At 46.4% G+C, this 18,305-nt stretch overlaps 1 long non-coding RNA gene across 1 annotated transcript in view; it reads right to left on the bottom strand.

Moving 5' to 3' along the window:
- Positions 1-215: 215 nt before the first annotated feature.
- Positions 216-18,305, bottom strand: part of LOC138504037 (uncharacterized) — a 152,361-nt gene continuing 134,271 nt past the window's right edge. The window contains exon 5 of the long non-coding RNA XR_011279757.1: positions 216-2,000. This is a non-coding gene — a long non-coding RNA (uncharacterized lncRNA). The remainder of the gene's footprint in view (positions 2,001-18,305) is intronic.

Genomic DNA, 18,305 nt, shown 5'->3' with positions numbered 1-18,305 from the left:
CTATGCAATGATGGCATTAAAAGCAAGTGTGGGAGAAAGGGTTTGGTGCCTTGTTAGTCCAGTTTTAAAATCAAGCAGAATCTAAGTTGTTATATCTTGTATTGGACTAACAAAATACTCTGCTCAGATAGTGGTTCCAGAAGCCCTTGAAGTACCAGAGACCTCTTAGTAATATGGTAGTCACAAGACACATGGGAAATAAAAGAAAACACACACACAGTTGGACATCGCCTTTACATGGGGAAACAGCACTGGATTCTCCCACTTTAAACTGCAGTGGCTGCAGAGAAAAAGTATGCTAGGAATTCAGTCTTGCAAGGCCCCTTTATCTCAAGGCCCACACACTGGGAAAAAAAGCAGACACATGTTCAAAGACTGAGAGGCAGTTTCCCTCACCGAGAAGTTACATTTCAAGCAAATATTTTGCAGTTCATAATGTGTCTAAACGTTTAATCGCGTAGTGATTTATATGTGGAAGCCAGCATAAAAAAACAGTAATGCTATTGTAGACAGATTCCAAAACATTAGATTGAAAGGCACACAGGTTGTGAAAGAAAAGGATATGCTTTTTCACACTTTCCCTGCGCAGTAAGATTTTTCAAGTGTACAGAGGAATGCATTTTCCAATGTTATAAGCAGACTCAAGTTTTACCCATTACCATGTGGATAAGCATCTTCCTGGCAGACAGTCATAGACACATTATTGCATGTAGTGATTGTAATGCCCCAACAGGCTAAGAAAAACACTGTGCACCGGTGTGTGGGGACTAAAATATGGTCAGAAGCCTCCAGGCTGTGCTAGGTAGTTAATAGGTTACTCTGACTTGCTTGGGCCAACTTGCATGCATATGGCAGAACTAACACAGAAATATAACCTAAGCTTCCAAGGAGGTGCGTCCAAATGTAACCTAGTGGGGCCTCATATTTGACAGTGTCTTAATGACTCACATGCAAAGTGGCAAACTCAAAAATACTTTAGCACTGTTCCAATGGCACCGTTGACTGGGCATTAATAATGGGTACCAGTCCTTCCTGCTCAGACATGCATAAATTGCCATACACAATGCCTATATCTTTACCCATTCAGGGATCTAAACATTGTGCCTAAAAGTTGTATGTGGGAGGTAGAATTCAGGTACTGTCGATGTGGTTGCCTTGAAGATCTGAAGCTCAAAGTAGGCCATAGTGTGACATAAATCCTGTGTCTACGTTCACACCAGCATTTTTCAGGTTGAGAAACTTTAAGTACTTGAGCTCCCATGTTCAGCTTTGTGTGGTATTCGAGAAGTCATCTTTCACTACCATCACTGATGGGTCATGCAGCGTCTGCCCATCTTGTGTGATGTGTTGGCCAACAGGTGTTTCCATTTTATGGTTCAAGATGGTGTATCTGTGCAGGTTCATTCTTTGACGTAGTTCCTTGCAAGTCTCACCAACATACTTTCCTTGTGGACATTTCTTGCATTGGATGAGGTATGCCACATTGGATGATTTGCCATTGTATGTTCCTTTTATCTGTAATGTTTGGTTCTGTCGAGTTGTGTACAACTGATTCGGTGCAGATGTGTTGGCAAGTTTTACATCTCCTAACATTGCATGGGGATGTTCCCTGTAATCTCTGTTCTTGATCTGGTGGGAGTGTGCTTCTGGTGAGGGACTGTGAAAGATTTTGTGGTTGTTTGTGTGCAATTTAAAGGGTTTCTTTGAAGATGTCACTCAGCTCCTCGTCTCTGCTAAATATTGATTGTAGCTTCTAGATCCTTAACAATTCTATTCAGTTCTGTTAGTGCTGGATGATATGTGACGACCAAGGATATTCTTTCCATGGTTTCACTGAATTGAAGCAGGTCATTTCTGGGCATTCTCAATGCCCAATCAAATTCACCGTAAATGTGTCTGGCTGAGTGTCCCTTTTGCAAAAAGGATGTGCGATGTGTGGCAATTTGGTTGTCCCTTGTCTTCCTGTTGGAGATGTAGTTGTTTCAGGGAATCTTCGACTTCTGTCCAAATCAAGAAAATATTAGAGCCAACATTAGAACACATTTCTAAAGTTTTCTTTTTGCTTTCTAGTCACTACATTTTGATATATATATGTCTCTTGATCATGGCACACCAATGGAAAATAAGCTCAGTAGGTTCAGTGGTTGCTGCTTCGATCACATGTATAACTCAATGCATGTAAAATCAGTGGTTTTTCTGTGATTTCTTCTGAATAGTCATAGATGCCAACATGCCTCATTTCAGTTGGAAGATGCTTATCCAGACCGGATTTTAACTTTTTCATTCTGTAATTTTTAGTCTTGGGATTGTAATGGGGAAATATGGGACTGCAAGTCCCATATTTCAAATTAAAACCAGGAACATCACCCAAATGGAACGGGTCATGTTGGCATGTGTGTGTAATTTTTGTGAAAGAATCTTTCGGGGATGACTACCGGCCCCATACTTGTTGGGGAGAGTTTTCATACCAGAACCCCTAACATCCACCCTCGCCAAAGCACCCCCACCACTCAACCTCACCCTAGAAACCCACTACCCAAACTCACACAAGCACACAATGCCACCACCCAACCTAATCCCAGAACATAGTCACAATTTACCATCTTTTGGAAGGTGACACCCACCTCGGACACATTTTTACCCTCCCAGCACTCCACACTCCTTCCATAAGCTTCAGTTTACTAACATGCCCAGGGAAATCTTCACCAATGGTGAAAAATGCATTAGCTTCCATTCACTTCAATGAGATCACCATCCCCACACCTGCCCAACACACCTGATTTCACAGTCTTGGAGAGTCAATATATTGAGTGGTATTACAGCATGCCCACCACCCAAGCTGCCCACTAAACCTCTCCCCAGAAACCCAGCCTCACCCTAGCATTAACACTACCCAATCTAGCTCCAGCATGCCCAACATCAAACATCTCCCAGCACCACCCCATCACCCACCACCCAACTTCACAGCGGTACTAGCCGACCATTCAACCTCACCTAGCACCCAACCCCACCCTACAGCCTCCTCCCAACACCTCACTCTACCACCTCAACAAATATTCTCACCACAGTGAGTCACCGCTCAGTCTCACCTCAGCACTTGTTCCACCAAAGCTCCCTCAGTACATCACCCTAGTGCCTCCACAACCTTAAACCCAGCACGTCAGTACCACCTCACCCAACACCACACCCAACGCCCCCACCATCCAACCCTCCCAGTAGCTCACCCCAGTGCCCCCATCCAAACACCCAGGCTTTTCACCACAGCACCTGCACAACCCAACCTCACTCTGGCCCCTCAGCCCTGTGAACCCGCAACCTACATCACTGTAGTGCCCCATCAATCAACCTCGCCAAGCACCTCACCACAGCCCCCCGCCACCCAACCTCACCAGCATCTATTCAAGCACCTCACCACAGTCCCCCCGCCACTCAACCTCGCCAGCATCTATTCAAGCACCTCACCACAGTCCCCCTGCCACTCAACCTCCCCAGCATCTATTTAAGCACCTCACCACAGTCCCCCTGCCACTCAACCTCCCCAGCATCTATTCATGCACCTCACCACAGTCCCCCTGCCACTCAACCTCCCCAGCATCTATTCAAGCACCTCACCACAGTCCCCCTGCCACTCAACCTCGCCAGCATCTATACAAGCACCTCACCACAGTCCCCCTGCCACTCAACCTCTCCAGCATCTACCCTGCCACTCAACCTCCCCAGCATCTATTCAAGCACCTCACCACAGTCCCCCTGCCACTCAACCTCGCCAGCATCTATACAAGCACCTCACCACAGTCCCCCTGCCACCCAACCTCACCAGCATCTATTCATGCACCTCACCACAGTCCCCTGCCATTCAACCTCCCCAGCATCTGTCCATGCACCTCACCACAGTCCCCCCACCACTCAACCTCCCCAGCATCTATTCAAGCACCTCACCACAGTCCCCCTGCCACTCAACCTCGCCAGAATCTATTCAAGCACCTCACCACAGTCCTCCTGCCACTCAAACTCGCTGGCATCTATTCATGCACCTCACCACAGCCCCCCTGCCACTCAACCTCACCAGCATCTATTCAAGCACCTCACCACAGCCCCCCTGCCACTCAACCTCCCCAGCATCTATTCAAGCACCTCACCACAGCCCCCCTGCCACTCAACCTCACCAGCATCTATTCAAGCACCTCACCACAGTCCCCTGCCACTCAACCTCGCCAACATCTATTCAAGCACCTCACCACAGTCCCTCTGCCACTCAACCTCGCCAGCATCTATTCAAGCACCGCACCACAGTCCCCCTGCCACTCAACCTCGCCAACATCTATTCAAGCACCTCACTACAGTCCCCCTGCCACTCAACCTCGCCAACATCTATTCAAGCACCGCACCAGAGTCCCCCTGCCACTCAACCTTGCCAGTATCTATTTTGTGTATTTGTATTTACTTGAAGAACAGGGATGTCAATTTCGATCAGAAATGAATCACAATAACACATTTAGAGAGTGTAGAGGCATTCCCCATAGGGGTGTATGTACAATAGCACAAAGACGAGAACAAGTAGTGAGCCAGTTTATGAGAGTGTGACGAAAGTGGGTCATAGGCCATGGGCAAAACAAATGACATTATTACGTGATATTGTGGTGGATTAAGGGGGTCAGGTAGAGAGTATGACGCAGTGTCCAGTGGGAGCCCCCTCTTTTGCAAGTAAGTGAAGTTTATGTTAATCTGTGAAGAGATCCGCAGTCGGGACGGCTTTGATTGCGATGGGCAGTGGGATCCAGCAGAGCGGGGCAAGCAGGGAAAAAGAGCAGAAGCAGAAAGGAGGCACAGGGTTCATGGGACAGTGAGGTTGAGTGCAGAGGTGGAGTCCAGTGAAGAGTAACGTACATATGACACCTAACCTCACCCCAGCACCCAACATCACCCCAGCACCTAGTTCCCCCAGCAACCTACACCCCGTAACCCATCATTCTCCAGCCAACTTCTTTGATTGCCTGGCCCCTGGACCCCAGCACCCAACATCATCCCAGCACCTACCATGAGTGCAGCAACACCCAACATTACACTATCATTTACCTCCCCAGTGCCTTCAATACCCAACTCAGACCATTTCACCCCAGCACCCCTCATCCTAAAACTTAACCCAGAAACAAATCACAAAGCCCCAACAGCAAACCTGCCCCAGCACCTCATTCCACAATCTAACCCCACCTCACTGCTACAACATCACCCAAGCAGGGTTGGATTGGGCCTCGGCCTATCGGCCGTGGGCGGGCCAAAATCGTCCCTGGGGTGTGGGGGCTGGTTTCTAGCCATGCCTGGCCGGTTTGGAAAAAAAAATAGAAAAAAAAATAAATTAAAATTTTCTAAATGTGTTTTCTTTCAAAAAACCTTTCATCCTTCTTAGGTCGATAAATGAGTACCAACACAGGTTGGGTGATATTGTATGCATATTTGTTCTATAAAAAAGAGCTCAAGCGTAAGTGCTATACAATAACATGTGATCATTTGTCCTTGGACGTCTGCTTGGATTCACAGTAATTTAGTGTACTTAGGAACAATGCTATTTGATGCCACTTCCTGTTTTGTCAAGGGGTGAAATGTCGTGTTTCATCGCTTCCCGGGGTGTCACTTTTGGGTGGGGCAAATGACATCACTTCCGGTGATGTGATGAGAGGTCAAGGGTCGTGAGGCGAGGGGTGGGCCACTTTTTTTTGAGGGGAGGGGTGGGCCACCTTTTTGAGGCGAGGGGGTAAGCCACTTTCTTGGGTGTTCAGACCTATTTCTTGTCCCATTCCGACCCTGCACCCAAGCACCACCTCACACCAGCCACCATCTCCCAAACTCACCTCAATACTTCATCGCCATCCAGAACCTTTTTGCCTAAACACACCCCAGCACAGCACCTGACCACACACCCTCATGGCCCAACCTCACTCTAGAACCCCCACTCCTCAAATTCACCCCACTACCCGCAACACCCAACCACACCCCAGCACCTCCCCACGGTGTGCCCCACCACCCAACCTTTCCCAATCACCCCAGCCATCCCATCTCACACAGTGTTTTCTCCATTGTAATCCCACTTGCCATGTTGTTGGGATATTACTTTTACTACTTCATTTATTATTACTTTAGTCAAAGTAGATTCACAATGTTATATGTGTTCATCCAATCAGTAGTTGGTGCTCTGCTTCTTTACCTATCTATGCCATTGTGAGGTATGCATTCCTTTCAGAGTGTTATGCTTTGACAGTATTCTGCATATAGTCAGTTGGTGAAGTTGCTGGAGGCAGTGCCTGCTGTCACGGACAGATACTTAATAAAGTATCAAAGTGTTCATCCTTTGACTGGACATCATTCTTAACATTGGCGACGAGGATGGGATGATCCTGAACCTTCAGTGCGACGGCCCTGGCGTACGCGTTCATGTTGCTTGTAGATCCCTGAGATCCCTGCGGCCGTGACAGCAGGCAGAAGAAGTGAGAGCCGCGGCGGACATCAAAGGGAGACCACTACGCGACGAGTCAGCTGAGGCAAGTCAGGGGTGCGGTGTGGAACCTGTGTGAAAAAGGGGTGCTTTTGTCAGTGGAGCGCGCGCGAGCACTGACTGGCCCCCCCCTCCTCCAACGCATTGGGAAAGCGAGCTGTGGAGCGCGAGCGCGAGCGCGAGTACAGAGCGAGTCTGCGAGTGGAGCGCGAGCTTCAGTTCAGCCGCGCACACAGTGAGAGAGCGGCTGGGCAAGCGCTGCGGCTCGTGAGCCCGTACAGTGCCGTATACGAGCCGTGCGGTCCGTGAGCCGAAAAAGGCCGTGTGCAAGCTGCGCCACCCAATAATGGGCCCACCCCTTTTGGGCTTTGCATTTATTGACTCAGGAGCAACTATCTGATATATTGTATTGTGAGGTCAACCTCTGCTGCAACTAGCTTTCCAGGCACTGGTGGCCTCCTGTCTCTACTGCAGAACGTCCTATAGACTTCACGGCTGGAGATGCACAAAAGTTGGTTTGTATAATTACATATAGGAACTGCCTCAGAATCAAGTAATCTGCCTGCCTGTAATATGTTAAAGGTGACTCTAAAGTGAAGAACCAGGATCACAACTACAGTATTACTGTTCATCATGACTGCGGCCATTCCACCACCTCTCTCTTTTCTGAATGAACCAGGCCGACCTGCAGTCAGGTGGGATAAATGGAAAGATGCCTTTGAGAACTATTTGGTGGCTATGGGGGGAGACAGATTCTCCCCTGCACGCAAGAAGGCTCTTCTGATACATAATTTAGGAGTGGAAGGGCGAAGAATTTTTGATGGCCTTACTGGAAACCAAGTGTCAGGATCTGGTGACATGGATGAGTATGAGTTAGCTCTTGGTCGCCTGCGAGATCATTTCGAACCAAAGAAAAATGTCAGTTTTGAAAGGCACAAATTTTTCCAGAGGATACAAGAAAAGTCAGAACCTGTAGAATCATACATTGCATGTTTGAGGTCCCTGAGCTACTCCTGCGAATTTGGACAATTGAGTGACTCATTAATCAGAGACCAGCTGATAAGGTGCACCAACAATGTCAGAGTTCAAGAAAAACTTCTTGCCAAGGACATGAGTCTGAATGAGGCGGTGGATCTGGCCAGGGGCATTGAGCAAACTTCACAGTATGTCAGAGAGCTCAGGCTGGACAAATCGACTACACCATCAGTGGCTGTGTGCGCTCTGGATCAGAGAAAGAAACCGAATCCCTTCAATGGAAAAAAAGGGAACTGGAACATGAGAAGTTCTTGTCCTAGATGTGGGAGTTCCAGACACGGCGCAAACTTTCCAGCGTGTCCTGCTAAGTTTGGTGAATGCTTCAAATGCAGGGGCAAGGGACATTTTGCAAATGTCTGCAAAGTTGCTGCTGTCAGTTATGTGTAACACAGAGCAGAAGATAATCAAGAAGAAAATGTTAGGAAGGGATATGACATACAGGAAGTGGTGGATGTGAGAGAATCAATCAGCAAGCATGTTTTTGAGATATCAGCCTTATCTGGAGACACGAAGGGCCCGGTGGACACATTTCTTGTTGATGGGTGCGAGCTAGTTATGAAGGTAGACACGTGCTTGCCTTGGACTATCATATCCCGAGATACCCTAGTCAGTGTTTTAAGAAGTGTAGACATAATTCGACCCACCAGTGTCAGAGCCTGCGGTTATGCGGAATCAGCTATAGACATTCTGGGGGAATTTCCAGCAAAGATACAGTTTAAAGAAAGAAAATGTCAAGCTATTGTACTAGTAGCGAAGAATGGCACCTCGTTGTTGGGTTGGGAGGAGCAGAGGAGCTTAGGAGTGCGAGTTCAGGCCAGTGCTCCCAATCCTGTGACCATAGCAGAAGTAGAAAATATCTTGACCAAGGATTTCCCAGAAGTGTTTCCAGAAAAGTTAGGCAAACTGAAGAAATTTGAACACCAGATAAGGCTCAAAAGCAATGTACAGCCTGTGGTACACAAGGTGCGGCAAGTGCCATCAAAAGTGAGAGATCAACTCAAGGAAGAACTTAAAAATTTAGTCTACAAGGGTGTGATTGAGCCTGTTACGGCCACTGAATGGTTGTCGCCCATTGTCTTATTGGCCAAAGCAAATGGGAAACTAAGATTGTGTGTTGACCTTCGCAGTTTGAACCAGAACATCATTGTTGAGAGACATCCACTGCCAAACATATCTGAGACTCTGTCAACGTTGGGTGAGCCGAAGTGGTTTTCCGTCATTGACCTTTCGTCAGCATACCATCAGGTTCCATTATCCAAGGAATGTCAACACCTCACCTCTTTCATCACACCCGAGGGTGTGTTTAAGTATAACCGCATGCCGTTTGGATTGGCCTCTGCGGCCTCTGTTTTTCAGAGGGTGATGGAAGAAGTACTCAAGGGTTTAAGAAAGGTCACAGTCTTTCAAGATGACATTCTTATCTTTGCAGAGAATGAGCTTGAACATGATGAAACGTTGAGAGCAGTGTTGGTTACACTCAGAGAAGCTGGTTTGACTGTGCAGAGAGAAAAATGTAAGATTGCCGTGAAGGAAGTGGATTATTTGGGCCACAGGATCTCATGTGAGGGAATTTCACCCAAGAAATCCCTTGTGGACAGTATTAGATGTGCTCCTCAACCACAAGACAAGGAGCAGTTACGCTCTTTTATGGGGTTGGCGGAGTACTACCACAAGTTTGTTGACGGGTTTGCCATCATGTCCTCGCCTCTGAGGGAACTGTTAAAGAAAAATGCAAAGTACATATGGACTGATGAGTGTCAGAGTGCTTTCCTGAAGATCAAAGAGTGTATTGTGAGTGCTCCCTCTTTGGGAGGGTTTGTTGCCAATAGGAAAACTGTGTTAACAGTGGATGCGAGCACTTGGGGTTTGGGTGCTGCTCTTTCTCAGTTTGATGCTGGCAAAGTGGAACACATCATTGCTTTTGCCTCTCGACCTTTGAGGGGTGCTGAAGAAAATTATTCTGTTGTAGAAAGGGAAGCTCTAGCAGTATTGTGGGCTGTTGAACATTTCAAGTTTTATCTCTGGGGTCAATCCTTCACTGTGAAAACGGATCATAAACCATTGGTTCAATTGTTAGGAAGTGTGGAGTGGGCCAAAGGTTCCCCTAGAATATCCAGATGGATGGTGGATCTACTAGCTTATGATTTTAGGGTTATATATATACCTGGGAAAGACAACGTAGTGGCAGACTGTTTGTCAAGGTTGCCTGTGCAAGACAACGACTATAAGGAAGTGAGTGTTGAACATGGTCTGAGCATTTATGAAGTAGAATATGAAGCCATAGGGAGAGATGAGTGGAAAGATGCTGATGATATGGATGAAATAATAAAACAAGTGAAAAGGTGGACCAAAACAGGTTGGCCCAGAAAAGATCTCGTTGAGAAGAAATATGAGGGTTACTATGGAATAAAAGAAGAATTAAACTTATCAGAGGATGGTTTTCAACTCAGGAAGGGAGTAAGGGTAGTTCCTCCCTGTAATGTTAGGTCCAAGTTAGTTGACATTGCGCATCAAGGTCATTTAGGCATGGGGGGCACGAAAAGACATATCAGGCAATCTTTCTGGTGGCCAGGAATCGATAGTGAGGTCGAGAAATGCGTGAGAGGTTGTAGAGAATGTGAAAAGAGTGATAAGAGTAAGGTTGTTAGGGAGGCTCCCATAAGACCCGTGAGCGTTCCAAGTGAGCCATGGAAAAAGTTGCGGTAGATTTGATGGGGCCCTTGCAAGATTTGGGAAATGATTTTAAATACTTTATTGTTCTTGTGGATTACCATTCAAAATGGGCGAGTGGAAGGCGATAAGAGAGGCTACCACTTCTCAAATGATTACATTTTTTGAAGAGGTATTTTATAGAGAGGGATTTCCAACAGAACTGGTATCAGACAATGGCGTTCAGTTCTGCTCTGACAGAATGGTGGAGTTCTTTAAAAAGTTTGGTATCAAACATTACAGAACAGCTCTCTATCAGCCTAGGGCAAATGGTTTGGTAGAGAGAGCAAACCGATTTATAAATGGAGGGCTACAGCTAGCCATGGTGTCAGGTCTAAAGTGGCAAAATGTGTTAAGGGTGATGGTGTGGAATTACTGTACGACCCCACATTCGGTTACCAGAATTTCCCCATTTATGTCCCTCAAAGGCAGGCAACCAGGGACCAAATTGTGTCCGGGATGGTTGAATTTGGCAAAGAGTACTTATGTGGACAGGAACAGAGTTATGTCACTTATAAGAGAGGCTCAGGATGAGTACATGGAGAGGGCGAATGCTGAAAGGAAGTCCAAAGCAATAGTTTGGAGGAAAGGAGATATGGTTTATATTAAAAACCCGAGAATGTCTCCTAAGTGCATTGAGAGCAAATTCATTGGGCCTAAAAGAATTTCTGTAGTGAGAGGAAATGTAGCCATCATGGAGGGAGGTGAATGCTGGTCCATGTCAAGGTTAGTGAAATGTAACAACAATGGGCCAGTTGAGGATTATGAAGGTACTGAGGGTGACAATGATGATAATATGTTATCGAGTTCAAATGCAAACAAGAGTGTGAGCAATAATGTATCAAAAGATAGCAATGCAAAGGTGAATTTGGAGAGAGTGAGGAGTAAACCTAGCTGGTTAAGAGATTATTATCTTAAATGAGTTCTACATTGTAAGGGAGGAGATGTGTTGGGATATTACTTTTACTACTTCATTTATTATTACTTTAGTCAAAGTAGATTCACAATGTTATATGTGTTCATCCAATCAGTAGTTGGTGCTCTGCTTCTTTACCTATCTATGCCATTGTGAGGTATGCATTCCTTTCAGAGTGTTATGCTTTGACAGTATTCTGCATATAGTCAGTTGGTGAAGTTGTTGGAGGCAGTGCCTGCTGTCACGGACAGATACTTAATAAAGTATCAAAGTGTTCATCCTTTGACTGGACATCATTCTTAACACATGTCCGCAGAGAGAGAGAGAGCGTTGCACCACCGAGTGGTCAAGACCCCAGGTACGGCAGATGCAATGTGCATGGGTCAGAGCTTGAATACTGCTCAGCCAATAGGTCATAGGGGAACAGCAGCATCATTGGAAACTGTACATGTGTGGCATAAGAGATCCTTTTTTAAAACATTTTGCCAAAGCACTTTGCAGCTGCACAGCGCAAAGTCAAGCCCATGACAACGGAACAAAGGGGTGTTGGGATGATGCTAGAAGGTGCACGAGAAGGAGGAGCCGAGCAATGGTAGGCTTGCACACGCACTCCAGGAACATTCAGGAACCTTCTCTTTTTGCGTTAAATTCCCCAGGTCTCGACCCACATCCCTCGTCCCTTCCGATGAAGGGAAATTAAGAATTGGGTACTCCCCTATTTTTTTGTTGATGGGGGTCAGATCTGTACACTGGGGAGAATATTACGGTACACTAAGGGAATGGCAGATCCACTACCCCTCTCTAAAGTCCCTTCATGAACATCAGGCAGTTTAATCGTTATGCTACTCAATCATTTGGTAGATTAAACACCTTTATCGACTGCAACACCTTTTATGCCAAATTTACAATTTTATTTACTCATTACACTTTTTCTTTTTTTTTAAACATTAAAAACAAAACATGTGATCACTTACAACATATTCATAGATCATGAAAAAAATAATTCACCATATACCATAACAATTCATTTGGGTATATTGCTTCATTGAGTTAATAATGGCCACTTACATTCAACAGTTCTTTTTGAATATCTGGCTTTTTTTGGGGTATCTAATTAATTCACTTCTTTTCTAACAAAACAATGTTAAGTCTTGCAAAAGAGATAAGGAAACAACAAATACGTATTTCCTGGCTGGTCGACATATGTTTCGGCCTTTATCGTAGTTATCAAGTGCTGTCACTCAATTCAGTGTTCAGGCCCTCTTCAGGACAAGCAGTTTTTTCGAGAAAATGAATTCAATCCCCAACTGGTAGATCTTCTGATCCGATAACTGACCTGATGTCAACACTACTTTGTTAGGGATGTCTGAGAAAAAAGACCTGTGGGCGATACTGGTCTTAACTTCAGGGGTTTTTGGCAATGTGTTGGAAGTCCAATGATTCTTATTTCAAAAAGGACTGCGTCAGTCATATGGCGTTTAGTGTATCGATTCCACTGATCACAACCCTTTTGGTCCGATAAATTTCTGTTTCTTAATTTCCATCTGTGAACGCCCTCTTAATCCGCATTTTAATTCGAGATGGTAATTCGCCGAGATTTATCGGACCTAAGTTTTTTTTTATTGCCTTCTCGTTTTCCCGCAGGGGTTCCACATTCATGTGTGAACTTCCGAAGCATAACCATGGGATCACCACTCTGATTTGCACGGATAGTCTTAGGCATGATTCATGCAGATCATGCGTGCACTTTTAACACCTGCAAATAGTAGGCATAGTCCACATGTGTCAATTGTAATCACAGCAAACATGTTTTTAATGACTGTCACCATTTCTGGTCTCAGCCATGCATGTTGGCGAACACAGCGGTGTGTGATCCCCAGCGGTTGGGCTTAGGCCTGATTCATGCAAATTGAGCATGCTCTTTCAACACCTGTAAAAAGCAAACACAGACCACATGAATGCATTGAAATAAGGCCCACCGCCTGTAAAAAGCAGAAACAGACCACATGAATACATTGCAGTGCGGCCCACTGTTTATTTTCACGCCGTTCGCCATTATTGAGTTCAGCCATGCCTATTGGCGACCACAGCGGATCACCGTTCTGATCTCCGCGGATAGGCTTAGGCCTGATTCCTGCAAATTGTGCGTGCACTTTCAACACCTGCAAAAAGCAGGTGCAGACCACACAAATCACTTGCAATGACGACCACTGTGTTTTTTCACGGCGGTTGCCATTACTGTTCTCAGCCATCCAATTTGGCGAGCGCGGCGGATAGCCATTAGGATTCACTGCACGAACCTATGTCCGGTGCAAGAACCCAGAGTCCGTCTGGCTTCATTCCTGCAGCTGTACAAGGATGGAATTGGTAGCTTGAACGTGTAAAGAGGGAAGAAATCATACGTTAATCATACATGCCAACCCTCCCGGTATAGGCGGAAGACCCATGATTTTTAAATTAAAAATATTGCTATTGTTCACTGTCTCCCGCCTAAAATAATTATAACACCAATGCAATTTTATGGGAAAATTACATTCTCCCGATTTCTGTGGTGAAATCTCCCACTCAGGGGCTCCAAAATGTTGGCATGCCTGGTTAAAAGGGAAACGAGGCTCCATGGAGCTCATGTTTTATTTGTGTATTTCTTCTTTTGCAGTCTTAGGTTTTGGCGGCCTCTCTTGTCAAAATAGATGAGTTGGAAGCTGCCAGCAGCTGTATGTGCCTGTGCCAACTGTTTGTATTTTCGTCTTTTGTTTTTGGTGAAGCAGCTTGCCAGACTCCCAGGATCTGGTCAATCCTGTTCTCCCTAGTAATTGAGATTTGTTTACGCTTATGAAAGCGCATTCTCCATGTTGCGATGCCCGGGCACTGTGCCATGGCACTGGTGCCAAGTAAGATTCACGGTACACTCCCAACTAAGAGACTTTCATCTGATTGCACATGGCTAGTGCCCGGCATTGCCCTTCACCGGCACTGCTGCTTCAGGGAGGCCCTTCTGCGACAGGCACCCCTGTGTGTCCCAGGCAGCACCGCTCTTCGCAACATAGGCTTGCCGGTGCTGGGAACATTCTCCAAAGCGCTGCAAGGCCCTGAGTCACTGTGCCACCCTCCTGAGAAAAGCATCCAGGTGAGGACAGGCTGTGCATTCCTGAACTAATCCCAGAAGCCTTGAGGGCTGCTTCTGAGCTCTCTCTGCACATGGGCTTAACAGACTGAATGGGTAGAGCTATGGACAGTAGGTGACTCAAAAAGGGAGTCCTTGAGATCTTTTCTAAACCTCCGATGGTGCTTGGTTGGCACTGAGAGTGTCTCCTCAGAGAAAAGGGCCCTGGACAAAGAGACTTCCTCACACTTGTTGGAGCCCGATGACCCTAGGAACCATGAGGGGACGTTTCGTGGACCATATTTAAGCCGCTTTGAAATGTGCATGAGATTGAAAGTTGCCAATGATTAGGATTGCATTTTGTTAAGGCACAAGGAGGGTTTGCAGACTTTGCATGCACGCCTCACCCTAAGTGCTGTGAAGTGGACTAACTTTGGCATAAAGTGCTGTGCACGCAACAAGCGAACCATATACGTATGATTTTTTTAAAAACAATTTTTAGTTATTTATTTTCATTTATTCAGATACAAAATGCATAAACTTCCTCCAAATCTTATCAAAAACAGAGAATTTCCTTTCTCTCCTATAAATAGTTTTCTCCATTTCAGCCAGTTTGTACATTTCGTCAATCCAAACATCAATTTTCCGTGAAACCGCAGATTTCCAACCAGTAAGAATCAAATTTCCCATCACAGCACCTCTAAATAGCCTTTTCTTCTGACAAGTAGTTAATTCTTCAAGTAATTCATCACCTCCCATTATCAAAGCCTTAAAATCAAAAATCAATTTTCTCTTCCAGTACCTTCTCGCAAATTGCATCAAACTCCAGCCAAAAGCCACGCCCCATCCCACAATCCCACATCATATGCTGCATGTGGTGACAGTCTTGTCATACCTGGAGCCCCCTGTACAGGAACCTTGGGATCTGCTGCGACCAGGTTCTCAAGCCATATTACAAAGTATCAGCAGAATATTACACTTCTTCCTCCCATTGCCTCTGTCCCTCAGTACTTGGCCACGTAAGTGTGGCACTCGCACCTGATTTTGCACCACATTCAGCTTGCACACGGTCCTAAAGGACAAACAAGCCTGTACGCCACACGGGTATGCCTGAGCACATCACGAATCCATCACGCATCCACTTACTGACGCATTGTGGTACTTTCTTGCCAGTAGCATAAACTGCCCACATTGGCACACCCTTCTTCATGGGAGCATTAAGCATTCCCTCTTTTCTGATCAGTGCTATGACTCAACCATTCACTCTACAGGTGTGCAAACTATGACCAACTGCGTCTCCTCCCTTCAGTCCCTTTCCTGCCTGTACACATCTCTCATGCGTGTTTAATCCTTCGCCCCCTTAACACTTTCTCATTCTGTGTTTCTCTTTTCTATTCTCTTACAGTCCCCCCCCCCCACCTCCCTCTTAGCTGAGGCAGAATACGCCACTCTATAGACAAGCCTCAGTGTGGTTGGAAGAGTGCAGTGGTGACTGGCAAAGCTATGCAGATATCTAAACATCATTTAGGTTTCGTGCCACCATCTGCCTTTTGGCCACCTTTTATTTCTTTTCTCACTGAGCTCAACCCACCAGCAGACCTATCGGCAACCTTACGCCATTCCTGTCTGATAGGCCCCCTTGCACCATACCACTGTGTTCACTCAAAGGCACGGGTGATGTTATAGTCTTCAACTGTATAGGTCATATTCAATAGCTCCCCATGAGGTGACATTTCCAGCACAATGAAAACCTGTCCACAGACAGTGAGTGATCTTTCTGTCCCCGTTGCCCCCACCCCAAATGTGTCCTTTTTACGCGAAGGCCAACTCCTTAATGTTTGATGACTTCAGGACCTCAATCACTCTATGGCAATATTACATCTCGGACACCTGAAGAGAAAGATGCAGGCCATAGTCCCTAGAGCAGGGGTCTGTAACTTGTGGCTCTCCAGATGTTTAGGACCATGAGGCCCATGGTCCCTCAACATTTACTAGGCTGGCTAGGGCTGATGGGAGTTGTAGTCCAAAACATCTGGAGAGCCAAAGGTTGCAGACCCCTGGCCTATAGTAATCTGTCACCTTTGCTTCACTCCTTCTTTGCTGCAGCTACCTCAACCCAAAATGTGTACGCTAGCATTTCCCATCACTATGTGACCAGATCACATTCTTCTCTTGTCATTTCCTGCTGACCTCCTTCATATCCTTTTTCATACATTTCATGAGGTCCAGGCCACTCCTCCGGTCCAGCTTTATCAGAAACAATAGGCTCTTATTGCAAGTATGGGGGTTATTCCATGATTTTTGTGTGGAATAACACATTTACTGCTACCGTGATTTGGTACTGCATAATTAATATGAGATTACGAGTGGTGTTAAAGTGATGTTACTCCCACTTTTTGTAGCCCATAGGACTCCCTGTGCATTTTGGGGGATTTACAACAAGCGGCAATTGCACTGTCTTAAATCTGCTGAATTTTCCCCATGTACATGCTGGCGGTATATCCTTCAATACTCATCCAAACTATGGCTTTAGCAGTGCAGTAAAATCAGCTGGAACTCCGCTAAAATGTCTGTTACGGAATTACTGCCAAAAATTGCCCTCACCGCCAAACTGGTAATGAGGCTCAATGTTAGGTTTATACTTTGGAACCTCGAATTCTGTCAGCATCCACAACAGATGTGCACAATGCATGAAACCTCTGCCTGAGCATCTTACTTTCACTGCCATACACCTGATAGTCAACTGATGCACGCATGATTTTTCTTCTCATGACAGCAGTGTCAGAGTCAATGGGCCTCATTATGACCCTGGCGGTAAGTGAAAAACGATGGCGGTAAATGATTACCGCCATCGTTTTCCGCCAGGTCCGATCCTGACCCGTGACCGTTAACTACGATGCCATTAGCAGCATCGTAGTTAACGCTGCCGCTAACTGCTCCAAGGACGCGTGCACGCGACCTCCCACACCGTAATTACCGGCATGGCGGAAAGGCACGCGAATGCCGACCCAAGCGAACATGCACCTAACGCCATCACCCAGCCCGTTAAGTTCCTTACCGCCATGGTGCTAATTCCGCCATCGCGAACCAACCGTAAATGGCCATGGAAAGTGAATCCAGCTGCCACAGGTGCACAGGAACAGCACAGGTGGAGGCAATACAGACTCAGGAAGTACAAAAAGAGCACATCCCACACCCAGTCAAACTCCACAATGATACCAATAGGACTAGCAATGTTGGGGCTGGAGGACCTGATAGCAATGCAAGTGCTACTACAACAACAACAGCAACAACAACAACAACAGGCAGCACAGAGGAGAGGCAGGAGGAGAAGGAGGGCAAGGCAGGGCCAGCAAGCCCCACAAGCACAGCCAGTGCCACCACACAGGCAGCCCCCAATCCCCCGCATCAGAGCCAGTCCATTCAACCTCACTGCTGAGCAGATCCACACCCTGTACTGTTTGGACCGGGACACCATCACCGCCATAGTAGACATGACACACAACGACATCGTCAGCATGATAGAAACACCAACCGCCAACCCACCCCTACTGAAGGTAGTGTCTGTACTCCACTTCCTGGCCACAGGCACCTACCAGCACACAGTGGGGCACTTGCATGGCATTTCACAACCATTATTATCACGTACGCTTATCCAAGTGCTCGATGCCCTCCTCAAGCACACAGACGACCACATCTCATTACCACGGACTGCCCAGGAGATTGCAAACACCAAAGTGGGTTTCCATGCACTAGCCGGCATACCTGGTTGCATTGGTGCCATCGACTGCACCCATGTTGAATTGGTGGTTCCACGTGCCATGGAGGTACCGTACCGCAACCGGAAACAATTCCACTCAATCAACGTGCAAATGGTCTGTGACTCCAACAAGATCATCACACATTGTTGTGCCCGATTCCCCGGATCAACCCATGATTCAATGGTCCTGAGGAACTCCACAATACCACGCTACATGGAGCAACATGCAGGCCCACGATCCTGGCTACTCGGTGAGTATAATGTCATGACCATGGGAATGTGAAGTGGGTAG

This window comes from Ambystoma mexicanum, chromosome 11 (genome assembly GCF_040938575.1).
Source record: "Ambystoma mexicanum isolate Mex_15411 chromosome 11, UKY_AmexF1_1, whole genome shotgun sequence".
Taxonomy (NCBI): Eukaryota; Metazoa; Chordata; class Amphibia; order Caudata; family Ambystomatidae; genus Ambystoma; species Ambystoma mexicanum.
The sequence above is the reverse complement of the archived record's forward strand: the minus strand, read 5'-3'. Positions and strand labels throughout refer to the sequence as shown.